General features: G+C 46.6%; 1 protein-coding gene across 9 annotated transcripts in view; it reads left to right on the forward strand.

The window, feature by feature from the left end:
• ATXN1 (ataxin 1) overlaps nucleotides 1-13,861 on the forward strand; it is a 427,925-nt gene that overhangs the window by 216,057 nt on the left and 198,007 nt on the right. For 7 of the 9 annotated variants that reach the window (XM_040460438.1, XM_040460442.1, XM_040460439.1 and 4 more), the window contains one exon: nucleotides 11,346-11,406. The exons of the other annotated variants lie outside the window; for them this stretch is intronic. The gene's annotated coding sequence lies outside the window, so the exon portion shown is untranslated. The remainder of the gene's footprint in view (nucleotides 1-11,345; nucleotides 11,407-13,861) is intronic. 9 annotated transcript variants of the gene reach the window in all.

A 13,861-nucleotide genomic window follows, 5' to 3' on the forward strand; every position in this document is an offset into this window, starting at 1 on the left:
GCGTGCACAGGGGTGAGCAGCTGGTGAGCTAGCTCACTGGAGCTGCCTGGATAGTTGGCCCCACCAGTCATGCCAGCGGGTTGCATTCAGTTCAGGCCGGCTCAGACCCTGCACTGTGCTTAGTGAGCACTGTGAGAACGTCCCCTGCCCTCATGGAACCCGGCCTCCTAGAATCCAGTGAGAGGACAGTAGGCCGTAAGCGCTGTAGAAATTCCAAATAGAGAAGAGCCAGTGCTGTCTCAGAGCAGTTGAAGAAGCCTCCCTACATAAGATTGGACTTGAGTGAGCTTTATTCCAGAGGAGGAGACTTAAAAAAGAAAAGAAAAGAAAAAGATGTGGCGGTGAGAACAGATATCTTTTGGTAGATGGAAAGAGGCGTGATTAATGATGGACTTTAGCTTGGGGGGGGTGGTTATTTTAGATACGAAACGGGGTTTATGGATCTTGGCGGGATGAGGGAAACGGGTTTCAGCCAGTGGTGTGTTGGAGCCAGTTCATGCTGCTGCTCACAAGCCAACTCTTAGGTTTTGAGGAATTTTGAGATCAGGTGGGCATTATATTGCATGCTTACAATCGGCCGTGGTAGGAATGTTTAGACTACAGATACTTGCAAACACTGCAGATTACGGCTTTTCTGTCCCCTCCAGCTAGTTATTGAACATTTTTCTGCACGTTGCTGGCTTTAGCTGTCTAAAAATTTGGCATAAACCCTTACCCTGCATGTCTTTTTTTTGTCTTTTTTTTTTTTTTTTAATATACACGTTTCTATTTCCTGCTTTGAATTCCCTGACAAGGACTGTAAAAATGGTTCTAACAGAGATGTGTGCCCTCCGATGAAAACTACGTTCTACTACAGGTTGGTTAAAACTCTGGTCACCAGAAAACGTTGTGGGTAGTTGAGGTATATGGACACTCTGGTGGTCATTCTGGATAACTGAGCTGGAAATGACACAGCCTTCTATCTGGTTTGTGTAGTGTGGGAAGACTCGTCCTCACCTAAGGGTAGTCACTAATGTCGTGTATCAACAACGTGGCTGCCAGACTTTTCTCCTCTCTTAGGGCTGGGCTGGCTTGGAGGTATCTTCCTTCTTCGTATCAAAACTGTGGGAAGAAGTGGTATTATCTTCCTCTGGCTGAGAAACCATGACTTGGCCTCATGATTGACGCAGGTAATGCAGTCCTGTATTAGCTTGACTTTTGCAAGGATGACACCTGAGTAATCCTGGAATAACGCGAAATAAAGATAGTTTTCGTGAGGTCACCTCTTAGGCGTCCTGTGCCATATGAAGCGTTCTGCAGAATTAGACTCAGAAGAGCTTACGTTTCATGCCAGTCCATGAAAGGTGGTCACACATGTGTGACCCAGGAGAGCGAGGTTAGGGATGGAGACAGAGACTTCCTCTTACCTGGAGATTGTGAGTTTTTCACTGTTCTCATAAAAGATGGGGTTGCTTTGCCTTCATTGCAGGGATTTCTTTTACCTTTCTTTGCCCTTCCCTGTGGCCTTCCTTCCCTAACTTTTACTCCTGCCTGTAATCGACTCTCCTCCTGACCCACTGTCGAGTCGCGTCTCTGGGGATATAGCACTCAGAAAGAATATTGCATGAATCCTGCCCATATCACAAATCTGTGCGGAGTTCCCCCTGAATCACAAAAGCCCTCATATTCTCTTTTGGTCCAGATGATTCCTAGATGTGAAGGCTCTCAGATTTTAACTGATTTCCAAGAACCCTCAAATTCCTTAGCGGCCTGCCATAATCCAGCCATCTCACGCAAGGCTCACTTGGCTGTCTTTGGGTTTTCCTGGTCCAAAGAGATCATTTGAAAAGCTCCCATGGAGGGCCAAGCGCTCACAAAGTTGTTTTTTCTTTTTTTTAATTGTGAGAAAATGTATGTAACATCGAATTTTCTATTTTTTTCATATTTATTTTTAAGAGAGAGAGAGAGAGAGAGGGAGAGTGCCAGCAGGGGTGGGACAGAGAGAGGGACACACAGAATCCAAAGCAGGTTCCAGGCTCCGAGCGGTCAGCCCAGAGCCCGACGCGGGGCTCGAACTCACGGACCGCGAGATCATCACCTGAGCCGAAGTCGGACGCTTCACCGACTGCGCCACCCAGGTGCCCCGAGAATTTACTGTTTTGAAGTAGCGGTTCATGGCCATCAAGTACATTCACACTGTTGGACAGCCGTCCCCCTCCATCTATCTCCCGAATGCTTTTCATCTTCCCAAACTGAAACTCTGGACTCATTAAGCAGTAAATCCCCACTCACCCCTCCTGCTACCAGCTCCAGGCATCCACTGCTCAACTTTTTATCTCTATGGCTTTTACTATTCTGGGTACCGCATACAGGTGGAATCATGCAGTGTTTGTCTTTTTGTGGCTGGCTCATTTCACTCAGCAAACGTCCTCAGGGTTTGTGCATGTTGTGGCCCGTGTCAGAGTTTCTGGCCTATTTAAGGCTGAATAGTATTCCGTTGTATTATCTACCAGGTTTTCTTTATTCACACTTGAGCCGCTGCTTCTGCCTTGTGGGTTTTGTGCCTCGTGCTGCCGTAAACCTGGGTATACGCAAACATGTGTTCAACCCCCAGCTTGCACACCTTTCGGGCACACATCCAGAAGTGGAATTGCTGGACCGTGTGGTAATTCCGCGCTGAATTTTTGGAAGGACCTCCATCCTGTTTTGCACAGCAAATGCACCATTTCTCGTTCTCACCGGCCGTGCGCGAGGGTTACGGGTTTTCCACATCCTGGCCAACACGTGTTGTCTTCTGTTTTCATTGCTTTGTGTTTGTTGTTGTCATGTGTATAGCCATCCTCCTGGGGTGTGAATGGTCTCATTGTGGTTTTGATCTGCACTCCCCTAATGACGAGAGATATCGAGCAGCTTTTCACGTGCCGGTTGGCCGTTTGTATGTCTTCTGGGGAGGAATGTCCATTCAATTCCTTTGCCCAGTTTTTAATCAGGTTGTTTGTTTTTTGTGGTTGCACAGCTCTCGTCTTGATTACCTGGATAGTACACTACTTCAAGAGGCTACTGGACATTTATCTGATGTTCTGTGGGAACGTCTATTCTATTCTGTTTGCACGTACGTTAATGCAGGGATAATGCACGGAGACTTGCCGGTCTGTAAAACTCCACCCCATACTGAAAAAATTTGCCCTTGCTGCTTATTGTGGGGGAAGTTTAACGGTGGATACCGCCAACCTAAGTCATTCACAGCTTTTGACTACTGGATGTTATTGCCATTTAACTTTGTGCTGAGGTGTTCACCTTAAAAATAAAACTTTCAGTTCTTTGTTGGCAAAAATGGGTTTATTCGGGAATAGCAAAGAGCAGCTGTTGGGGGCATGGAAGCTACGGCAAAACCATGGGCAAGTCCAGCACACAAAAGAAAGGGACGTTATTTTATGGAACAGGAGGACGTTGGGAGGAGTTGTTTGGGATGAAAATCTATTGGAGAAGAGCACGAGTTCAAGGTGATGAGCGTTTCTCACTGGCTGAGTGTTCGAGGGGTGGTTGAGTGCTAGCCAGAGCTGTGAGGTGCATCTTCCCCTGGTGGGACCCGCGATTGTTGATTCTTTCCTGCTGCTGATTCTCGCCTTGGGGTCTGTAATGGACAATTTTCCTACGATTGATGTTGAGTAGTACAGCTCCCCTTCTAGTCTCCCAAGTCCACTTGAGTGACGTTCCCTTTGTTAATGTTCACATAAACGAAAACACAATCTATTTTGAGGAAGAGGAGAAGCAGAGATGATGTCTTATCATTTCCCAGCATCATGATATTCTGGACCAGGGGCTGACAAACTCTGGCCTGTGGGCCAATTCCCACCCGTACCCGTTTTTGTAAATAAAGTTTTATTGCAACACAGCCACGCCCATCGGGATCGTATTGTCTGTGGCTTCTGCGGTGCCGCAGTGGGCGGAGCTGAGCGGTCGCGATGGAGATCATCGGGCCCTGAAACATTTGCTACCTGGCCGTTTCCTGAAAAAGTTTGCCAGCCCTTGGCTGTTGTCGACACTTGAAAGGTCCATGTTAAACGTCCTGTCTGTGATACAGAGATGTTGACACTGCGTTTTCATTCTATAGTGAGCACTTTGAAAACTATAAAGATCACATAGATACGAGTATTACAGCTTTTAAAGTATTTCCTGAACTCCAGCTATATGTGTCCCAAAATTGTGTCCTTAAGGCCTTTGTGATTTGATCGGGGCACCTCCTGTGCCACCGCCCGATGTGCCTGAAACGTCCCTGACGCAGGCAGCACATTTGAGAGCCGGAGTATCTAACTCTTCCCTTTCCCCCTGTGCCAGGTCCTATTCATATTGAACTATGGTGAAGGAGCCTTGGTCTCTAACTCAGTGACGGAGGCTGCAGCCCGGACAGGGCCCTAAAGTGTAGAGCATGAAAAACATGCTGCCTTTCACCCTAAAAATAGCATCGGCTTCTCTTGCTCCCTCCCCCCAAGTCAGAGGGGCGGCTTTGCTAAGGCAGTGACTGCCGGCTCCGGAATTTTGAGATCTTGCTGTTTGCTGACTTTGTTTCGTCTCCTGTTTAGCCTTTTGGTGTTGCTTACAATAAACTTACACTAACTGCTCGAAGAATCGTTCAGGTATATGGACATTGCCTTTGAAAAGTCTATGTAGTGTGTTTTGGCAATTCAAGAATAGTAAACATTGGGTATAAGATACTGTATAGAGGGGCGCCTGGGTCGTTAAGCGTCGGCTTCAGCACAGGTCATGATCTCACGGTTCGTGGGTTCGAGTCCCATGTCGGGCTCTGTGCCGACAGCTGGGAGCCTGGAACCTGCTTCAGATTCTGTGTCTCCCTCTCCCTCTGCCCTTCCCCCACTCATACTCTGTCTCTCTCTCTCTCAAAAATAAATAAAACATTAAAAAACCCTTTTTTTTAAAGATATTGTATATATTACTTTATTACATTGTATATAATATCCTTTGAGACCACTAGAAAATCCCCCCCCCACACACACACACCACCACACACACACCCTCACAAACACAGATACCCAAGAAATCATCAAGCTGGGAGTAGCATCTACCTGAAAACCTTTTCTTATACACAGTGGTTGGTAGGGCAGTCATTTGCATAATCCAAATAGGATCCCGATAATGGATGCACCTGGCGAGATGTCACATTTTATTACAGATATGATATTTACCTAAAGGCAAAATATAGGAGTGCTTGGGTGTCTCAGTCTTTTGGGCATCTGACTTTGGCTCAGGTCATGATCTCGCAGTTCGTGAGTTTGAGTCCCGCATCCGGCTCTGTGCTGACAGCTCAGAGCCTGGAGCCTGCTTCGGATTCTGTGTGTGTGTGTGTGTGTGTGTGTGTGTGTGTGTGTCTCAAAAATTAACATTAAAAAAATTTTTTTTTTTAATTTTTTTTTTCAACATTTATTTATTTTTGGGACAGAGAGACACAGAGCATGAACGGGGGAGGGGCAGAGAGAGAGGGAGACACAGAATCGGAAACAGGCTCCAGGCTCCAAGCCATCAGCCCAGAGCCCGACGCGGGGCTCGAACTCCCGGACCGCGAGATCGTGACCTGGCTGAAGTCGGACGCTTAACCGACTGCGCCACCCAGGCGCCCCAAAAAAAATTTTTTTTAATAAAGGCAAATATATAATCTCTGTCCCATTTCATGGAATGTTACTGCCCCGACTGAAATGTGTCGGTGAAGTGATAGGCATTAGTTGTAATAGTGTTGATATATTAAGAACTTTGTGGTCCTTTTTCTTTACTTTTTGAGAAGGAAAAATCTCCCCCATAATCTAGCAATCAGTATTTCTCTCCAAGAGCTGGTACTCCAACCTATTGTGATTATAATTACTCTCCTTGAAAACCAGTCCCCAGATACTATCCCCCTCTTCTGTTACGGGCTTTGCTGTTGAGGTTAGATCTAGTGGGAGGGCCGTTTTGCAAATGATTTTCTTCCCTCGGTATAAGGGTATGTTTTTGTTTTGATATTTGTATATTTTTACTTCCCAAGAGCAGATCTCCACTCTATGTCTTCGTATGTATTTACCATTCCAATGTGAAGATAAGTTCTGCAATTCAGATCTTGCCCCTTGACGTTCTAGGGACTTCTCAGAACAACTTGGTGTCATTCGTGCATGCCTTCTTGTTTGTTTATGGCCCGGTGAGAAGTCATTCATTTCTGCGTATTTTATATGCCAGGCACTGGGCAAGGTGTTGGGAAAACAGAAATAAATGATGTAAATTCCAGGCTCTCGGAGCTGGGCTGCAGTTTAGTGGGGGAGATGTGTACCCACAAAGATGCATTTTGGAATACGGGATGTGCTCCTTGTAGAGCGATGTATGACACACAATATTCAGTCTGGAGGAATCTGTAAACTTACTTAAATCTTTACATTGAGTTAGACTGTGGATAAATTTACCAGATGAGAAACGCACAAATATTACTTTTTCTACGGTGAGGTAATAAATGGAAAAACTGAACGAAATAAAGTGCGTCTATTGTAACCAATGGCCCCCAGCAAGGCCAGTGCTCTCGCACCGCCGTTGTTCCTTGGCATTCTTTGTGTCTGGGTCATTAACATTGCATTGAGGTCAGATGAGAGTGTGTTCCATCTGCCACGCTTTGATAAGTAAAGTAAAATGCTGATGGAGATCATTTAAGATCGTCTCTGCGCTGTTGATTGCATGCTTGTGGCTCATAATCAGAATGATGCAAAGTAATTGTTAGACCAACTTGCCAAGGCTACATTTTGTGTCGCTGCAACTGTCAGCACTTTGGTCCTGCTGTTCTGCCTGGAGAATGCTTGCCTGGCACCTGTTGGGCGACTAAAGCACTGCTCACCACCGCATGTCCTGGATAACTTTTGTTCGGGCATCCTTGCTTGCTGCCTCCATTAAACAACCTGAGGGGCGCCCTGGTGGCTCAGTCGGTTCAGTGTCCGACTTCGGCTCAGGTCATGATCTCGCGGTCCGTGGGTTCGAGCCCCGCGTCGGGCTCTGTGCTGACAGCTCAGAGCCTGGAGCCTGCTTTGCATTCTGTGTCTCCCCCCCCCCCCCGCCCCTCCCCTGCTCATGATCTGTCTCTCTCAAAAATAAATAAACATTAAAAACAACCACAACAGCCCGGCAAAGGAGTTTCTGCTTATTTGGTGAAAGTAAGTGCTCTTTTGTGTGTGTTGCACAGAATGCTGTTTTACTGCAGCTTTTCTTATAAAAATCCACATGCCTGGTGCCAGGACACTCAGTACGTGCTTGTAGCTAATATTAAGGAATCCAGTGTGATTGCCTAGGATGATGCTACATGATCGTACAATGAGAAGATACGCATTTCCAAAGTCAGTAGTCCAAAAATAGATTGCACGTGCGGGACATAGAGTATTAGCACAGTTTTCCTGGCTAAATCATCATTGCCAGAGGTATGCAGTTGGACGAAGATGTTAGAATTTAAGGCACAATTTTCCACGTCTCTACAGGTCTGAGATACGGAATGAGTATTGGGCCACCCCACGTGCACTATCAGAAGATAGGAAGGACCCTTTGAAAGCAAATTTAAGAATGCGCATCATTTAGCCTTGGAGACACAGCATAGCATACAGCGTGGCCCGACCCTTTGGTTCTTTCTCATGGAGAAAGCAGAGACCACAAGAGAGTTAAGCAAAGCGAAACCTCTGTTCTTATAAGACGTTCACTGTCAGATCTAGGGACAGCTCACTGGCTCCTGAATTTTGCCATCAAAGGAGATCTGTTAAGAGTCACACAGCCCATATTCTGTGCTTGAAAGTCCCTAGTGTGAGTAGCGGAGGAGATGTTTTTCAGATTCCATCCAGGGCTAAAATTTAAGATCTGTGTTCTTATCTCCTAATGTTGACTCTTCATGTGGTCAACACAGAACAGTAGAAGTCTCTTCCACGAGCACGAGTCCTTCACAGACCGTCACTTCCCCTAAAAATTGCATCAGCTGGACAGGGGATGGGTGAAGTTTGGGGAACTTTGGTTGGAAGGTAGAATGCAAAGTGGCCTAGCACCTGTTCATTGGCTGTTTCAGAAGTCAAACGGTGATGTCTCTCTTCTTTGTTTCTTCACGTTTGGTCTCTCTGGGATTTCCCAGTTGGTGTCAGAGCTGGCATTCCTCTGCTGCCACAGTTAAGTCCTGTCTTTCTCTGCTGCTCCCTGCCAGTCCCCCACGTCCTGCCTGCTTGTCCCGGCAGTGCTGGCAGTCCTTAGAAGGGTTGATTACGTTAACGGCTGGAGGAGGAATTAGCACCCGTGCTCTTTGCCGGTTATGGGGGTACGTCCACTCCCGAGCCTCCCCTCAAAAGCGGTATTTTCCTAAAATTTTGCCAGTCCGTCGCATTTCGAGGTATGGCACGATTTTCTCAATCAGGGACAAGGATGTGTCGTGCAACTCAAGCAAAACTGTATCACGTATGTTTTAGCAACTCAACCATTCCCTTCAAGAAGGAAGCTAGATTAGAAATATGGAGGCTGCACAAACACTCCACCTCTAGAGGTTTTCTAAACATGGTAAATTCTGATTGTTTTTCAGGTTTTGAAGTTTATGTAACGCGATGATGATTTTTAAGCCCAGATCCACTCAAGGATCTACAATGTTCAGTTTACCTTTCTGTCATGAAGTAACTTTCCCGTCATCACACTGAAACAGGACACACTTACGATTTTGTGGCTGGAGTAGACACCTCTATCCATCATTGGCCCCGGGCTTTGAAGCGTTGTCCCCTTCCGGTAGATTGGAAACTCGCTGAATGCTGTCCTTTGTGATATTATTCCCTGTGGTGTTAGGGCCGGTTTGTAGTCTTCTAAGGGACACCCACTCAAACCCAAACAATTTTTCGTGAAGACCTCTGGTGTTTATATCGTCTGCTTTTTCTGTATCTTGACAAAAATGTCAAAGGAAAGAACCATGTGCTACCGCACGTGGTACCACATTTCTCATAAATGTGGGGCACTTTGGTAGACTGTACACTTAGCCCCTGTTTATCGAGTGGTTCATTCTTTCCTCGCACTGCTCTTGTAGTTTAAGAATTTTGATGGTGGGACGCCTGGGTGGCTCAGTCAGTTAAGCGTATGACACTTGATCTCAGCTCAGGTGTCGATCTCAGGATTGTGAGTCTGAGCCCCACATTGGGCGCCACACCGGGCGTGAAGCCTGCTTTGAAAGAAATAACATTTTTAAACTGAAAAATTAAAAAGAATTATGATGGGGATGGATTTATTGATAGGAAAAGAGGTTTGTAATATAATAAGTAAAATATTATCAGGCTGAAAAACAATATGAATACTACCATAGTATGCTATGACTAAACAATAGGTATGTATATAATTGTATTTATTTAAGTATACGTCTAATAAATTCTGTGCACTTGAGTGTAGGACAGAGCCTAGAGCCTTGTGAGCCAAAATGTGCATAGTGATTGTTAGTGGGGCCTGCTGATTTGCTCCCTTTGGGCTGTTTCCTCGTGTATATTATCTAATTGTTCACGGTAAATGTTCTACTTTGCTCTCATTTGTCTCATCTAATTTTGAGGGGTTGCAGAGAAAGAGAATGCAATACAGGTGCTCACATTTTGATAAATTACGAAATTATAAAAATCTCTCCTGTGTCTTCTGGATTGTTGCAGACAGAGAAATGTGTTGTGTCACCTAGCGTCAAAGTGTTTTCTTTTTCCTAAGTGCCTTCTACGTCCCAAGCCACCCACCAAGAGCTTGAAACGTGATACACGGTGGGTACAGTATTGCCCCTGAGGAAAGAAAGGGTCCTGAGCGTGTATGCGCCTTGAGTCCCACAGCTGATGTGCGACTGACCTGAGATGCCGACTCGGGTCTGACTCTGAAAATCAGCTTTTCTGATCCCTGTGGTTCTGACTGTAGACATCTTGCCACCGTGAGGATGAAAACGGTTAATTTATGTGAGCAGATTATTAAAGTGTTGCTTTAAAAAGAAGGTGCTCAGAGATGGCACTAGCGTTGGACCCTCTTTTGCTCCTGCGTTGTTCCCCTGGAGTGTTTTCAGGTAGACCGTGAACTTCTCCAGAGGCGGAACCACATGGTCTGGGGAGCCCTCCCGTCCCCCAGCACAGCCTGAAAGTCTAGGAGGCAGGTTTCTCTCTCTGTGGCTGGGAGGTGCGCCTCGGAGATTCTGAGACACTGGGTCTGGGAATCTGCCACCCGTGTGTGTCCTGAGGAGGAGACTGTCCCTACTGTCTGAACGGCCACAGCGCTCTCTTCCTTGTAGGGCAAGAGAGGAGAAGCAAGCAGTGGCTTCTTCCAGCTCGTAGACTTACTCCCAAATGCTCTGGGATCATGTGAAACTTGCCACTCTCGGGAGCTAGACCAGCTCAGCCTCACGTTCCCTCCTAAGCCTGCAAAGGCGTCTTTGAAACAGTCTCTGGAAATTTTTAAAAACTTGGATCTTGAGCAAAGTTCCTTATGTGACAGAGATTACACAGCCTGTTGAAGTCACCCCTGATCTCCCTTCGTCTTTCAGGCTTCCGCTTCCAACATTCACATCCTCTCCGTTCTTTCCCACACTTGATCCCAAAACGCCGTGGCTTCTTCGTGGGATTACTCAGTCGGCCCGAGATGTGGCCTCCAGCGCCTCTCGACCAAGTCCACATTCCCATAGGAACCCAATTACAGATCCCTGTGGGGTTACTGACTTCAGCGGGGGGTGCACGGAGCTGTGGGTGTACATTTTGTGGTGGGGAAGGGGTGTGGGGAGAGGGCACAGGGCAGTTATGGGGTACACTTCATTAAGGCATCTTCGGTTAGCCCCACCGTGGGACCACAGACAGTCCACCTGAAAAATGGGATTTTAACAGATCCACCTGAAAAATGGTTTCCCGGGCACCACCATATACATCACAAGGTTCGTGCATTTCGTGATAAAGGAATCTTGCACGGGGCGCCTGGGTGGCTCAGTCCGTTTAGCACCCGACTTCGGCTCACGTCATGATCTCACAGTTCATGGGTTCGAGGCCCGCGTCGGGCTCACCGTCGTCAGCTCAGAGCCTGCTTCGGATATTCTCTCCTTTTCTGACCCTTCCCTGCTTGTGCTCTCTCTCTGAAAAATAAATAAATCTTAAAAAAAAAACATCATGCACATGCTTACTTTCTGCATATTAAATGTTGAAAGCTCCTGTTTTCAAAATCCATGTGGTTGCCCAAACAATCAGATGCCCACCATCCATCAGACAATTGCCATGCACCTACTAAGTGCCCAAGTGCTGGGAGCTGGGATTTTTTATAATCTCTAGGCCTGCACACCTGCACTGACCTCTAATACAGACTTCATGTTGTTCATTTAAAATCTTTTTCTCTTCCAGTTTTCCAAAGAAATTAGTCCTTTTTCTTGGTGAAAAGAAACCAGCCTGCCGTTTTCATAGGGTGAGTGACCCTTTGACTCTTTTCTGTATTTTTACTTTATCTTTCATAATGTGTATGTATTTTTAATTATATTTTCACATCAAGATTTTATGCGGTTATTGTGATGCTCCAAGAAAAAGTGCTTCATAGCAGGTGTTCTCTAGAAGTTTCTCCCACTTGGAACTAAAAGGTTCAGATCTCTTGCCTTCAGAAGGGAAGGCTTCTCTCTCGTATCTTTCTGCCGTTTCTTTTTGCCACACGCATGTTTTGCCTCTTATGAATTATTACCATCGTCGCTGTTACCTTGTGCAGCTAGCAAGAGGATTAAGAGAGAAGGCTCTCTTTTTTCCCCCCGTGACTTGCACAGAAATACAGCCGTGGGCAAGGAGAAACCGTCCATTTTGTTCATATGACACACTGTGTCATGAGTATCGTGACAGGGAATAATAGGATGTGAACAGTACATGGGACCTTAGAGCCCATCTGGCAAAGGCCCTGTGCACAGATGGGGCAACTGAGGCCCAGAGGGCTTCTCATCCTCTGTCCAGGGGCTTCTCAGACAGCGGTAGAGCTGGAGTGATGAGATGCACTTGACTCCCAGCTTCGTGGTGGTTTCCCCTGCTTCCCCCCCCCTCCACCGCCGCCCCCGATCCAACCCAACCCCACCCACACAGCACCGTCTTTGGAATCTCCTTTCTGAGGATACAAGGCTGCAGGTGGTTTGACCTGATAATATCCCTCTAAGGCACCTATCAAGAGGGATGCTGTTTAACTATTTAACTTTCTAGGAATCCTCCCTGGCTACTACCAAGAGGGGTTGGCCGAGTGGGCGTACCCGGGACACTCCCGTCACGGACCTCATCTGGGAGGCGATGTTTTCCTTTGCGCCTCCCAAACCGCCGCGTCCCCAGTGCTACGACACGAACCCAGACTCAGCGGTGCGTCTGTTCTGCAGCTAGAAGCCGTGCTGCACCTGCAGGTGCCTGCTGGCCAGCTGCGGACCTGCACCCCCCCACCCCCACCCCCCGGGACTATCTGCACCTGCAGAGTAATGCCTAACAAGTTCCTGATGGTGCAGTACAGATTTGACCTGCAGTCGTAGACACTTCCGGAGAAACATTTCGTCATTAAAAAAAAAAAAGGTTGTACTGGTTCTCACATGAGAGTGCTGTTGTGGAGTACGATGGAGAGAGGAGTGAGACAGTGATCGTCCTCCGGAACCCCAGAAGGTGGGCTGATCTGCGGTCCTTGCAAGGGTGCCTGTGCTAGAGCTGGCTCTGGACCGGGTTCATTGGGGTCAGAGAGCCAAATGCGCGTATTTCCAAAGCATTCCGTCTCAGCGCGGGATGGTCCAAGTGTAGTATTGAGAAGCTGTGTCTATTGTTTCGTCCCACTTGGCAACTTAATCACCTTATCGTAACGAGTGGGAGCTTCCTTTCCACCCTAACGGGAGTCATCATTAAGGAACTCAATGGCTTTGTATTGGGGACGGAGACGGTTTGATTTCTAATGGAATCGGGAACATGGCTTTGCTACTTCACTGGCGATCATCTGCTTCCTACCCTAATCCTGACCCTCCTGTCCCGTCCCCAGATGCACGGATCGCAGGAATGTGTATTTGTTAGGGGGAGCAACTTGAAGGTTTCCATATTCTCATCTTACCCAAGAAAAGCCCAACAGCTTTATCCCCAGAGCACACACCACCGTATATAATGTGGGGACGTGAGGTCCCCTGCTTCCTGGAGAACCCAAGGGTCTCTGTGGGATCAAGAAATGGATAAGACTAAGATAGATGGCAGTGAAGGGCCTCAGCAACGTGGGGAAGGGCCAGATCCCACACCTGCTTTGTACTTTTCATTTAGAGAAAGAAAGAAGGAAAGAAAGAAAGAGGAAGAAAGAAAGAGAAAAAGAAGGAAAGAAAGAAAGAAAGGAAGAAAGAAAGAAAGAGAGGGAGAGAAAAAGAAAAAGGAAGAAAGAAAGAAAGAAAGAAAGAGAAAGAAAGAAAGAAAGAAAGAAAGAAAGAGGGAGGGAGAGAGAGAAAGAAAAAGAAAGAAAGAAAGAGGGAGGGAGAGAAAGAAAGAGGAAGAAGAAGAAAGAAAAGAAAGAAAGAAAGAAAGAAAGAGGGGGAGAGAGAAAGAAAAAGAGGGAGGGAGAGAGAGAGAAAGAAAAGAAAGAAAGAGGGAAGGAGGGAGAGAGAAAGAAAGAAAAAGAAAGAAAGGGAGGGAGAGAGAGAGAAAGAGAAAGAAAGAAAGAAAGAGGGAGGGAGGGAGAGAGAGAGAGAAAGGAAGAAAAAGAAAGACAGAGGGAGGGAGAGAGAGAGAAAAAGAAAGAAAGGGAGGGAGAGAGAGAAAGAAAGAAAAAGAAAAAGGGAGGGAGAGAGAGAGAAAGAAAAAGAAAGAGAGAAAGAAAGAAAGAGAGAGGGAGAGAGAGAGAAAGAAAGGGAGAGAGAGAGAGAGAGAGAGAAAAGGAAAGAAAG

This window comes from Herpailurus yagouaroundi, unplaced genomic scaffold (assembly GCF_014898765.1).
Source record: "Herpailurus yagouaroundi ecotype Mexico unplaced genomic scaffold, PumYag 250, whole genome shotgun sequence".
Taxonomy (NCBI): domain Eukaryota; kingdom Metazoa; phylum Chordata; class Mammalia; order Carnivora; family Felidae; genus Herpailurus; species Herpailurus yagouaroundi.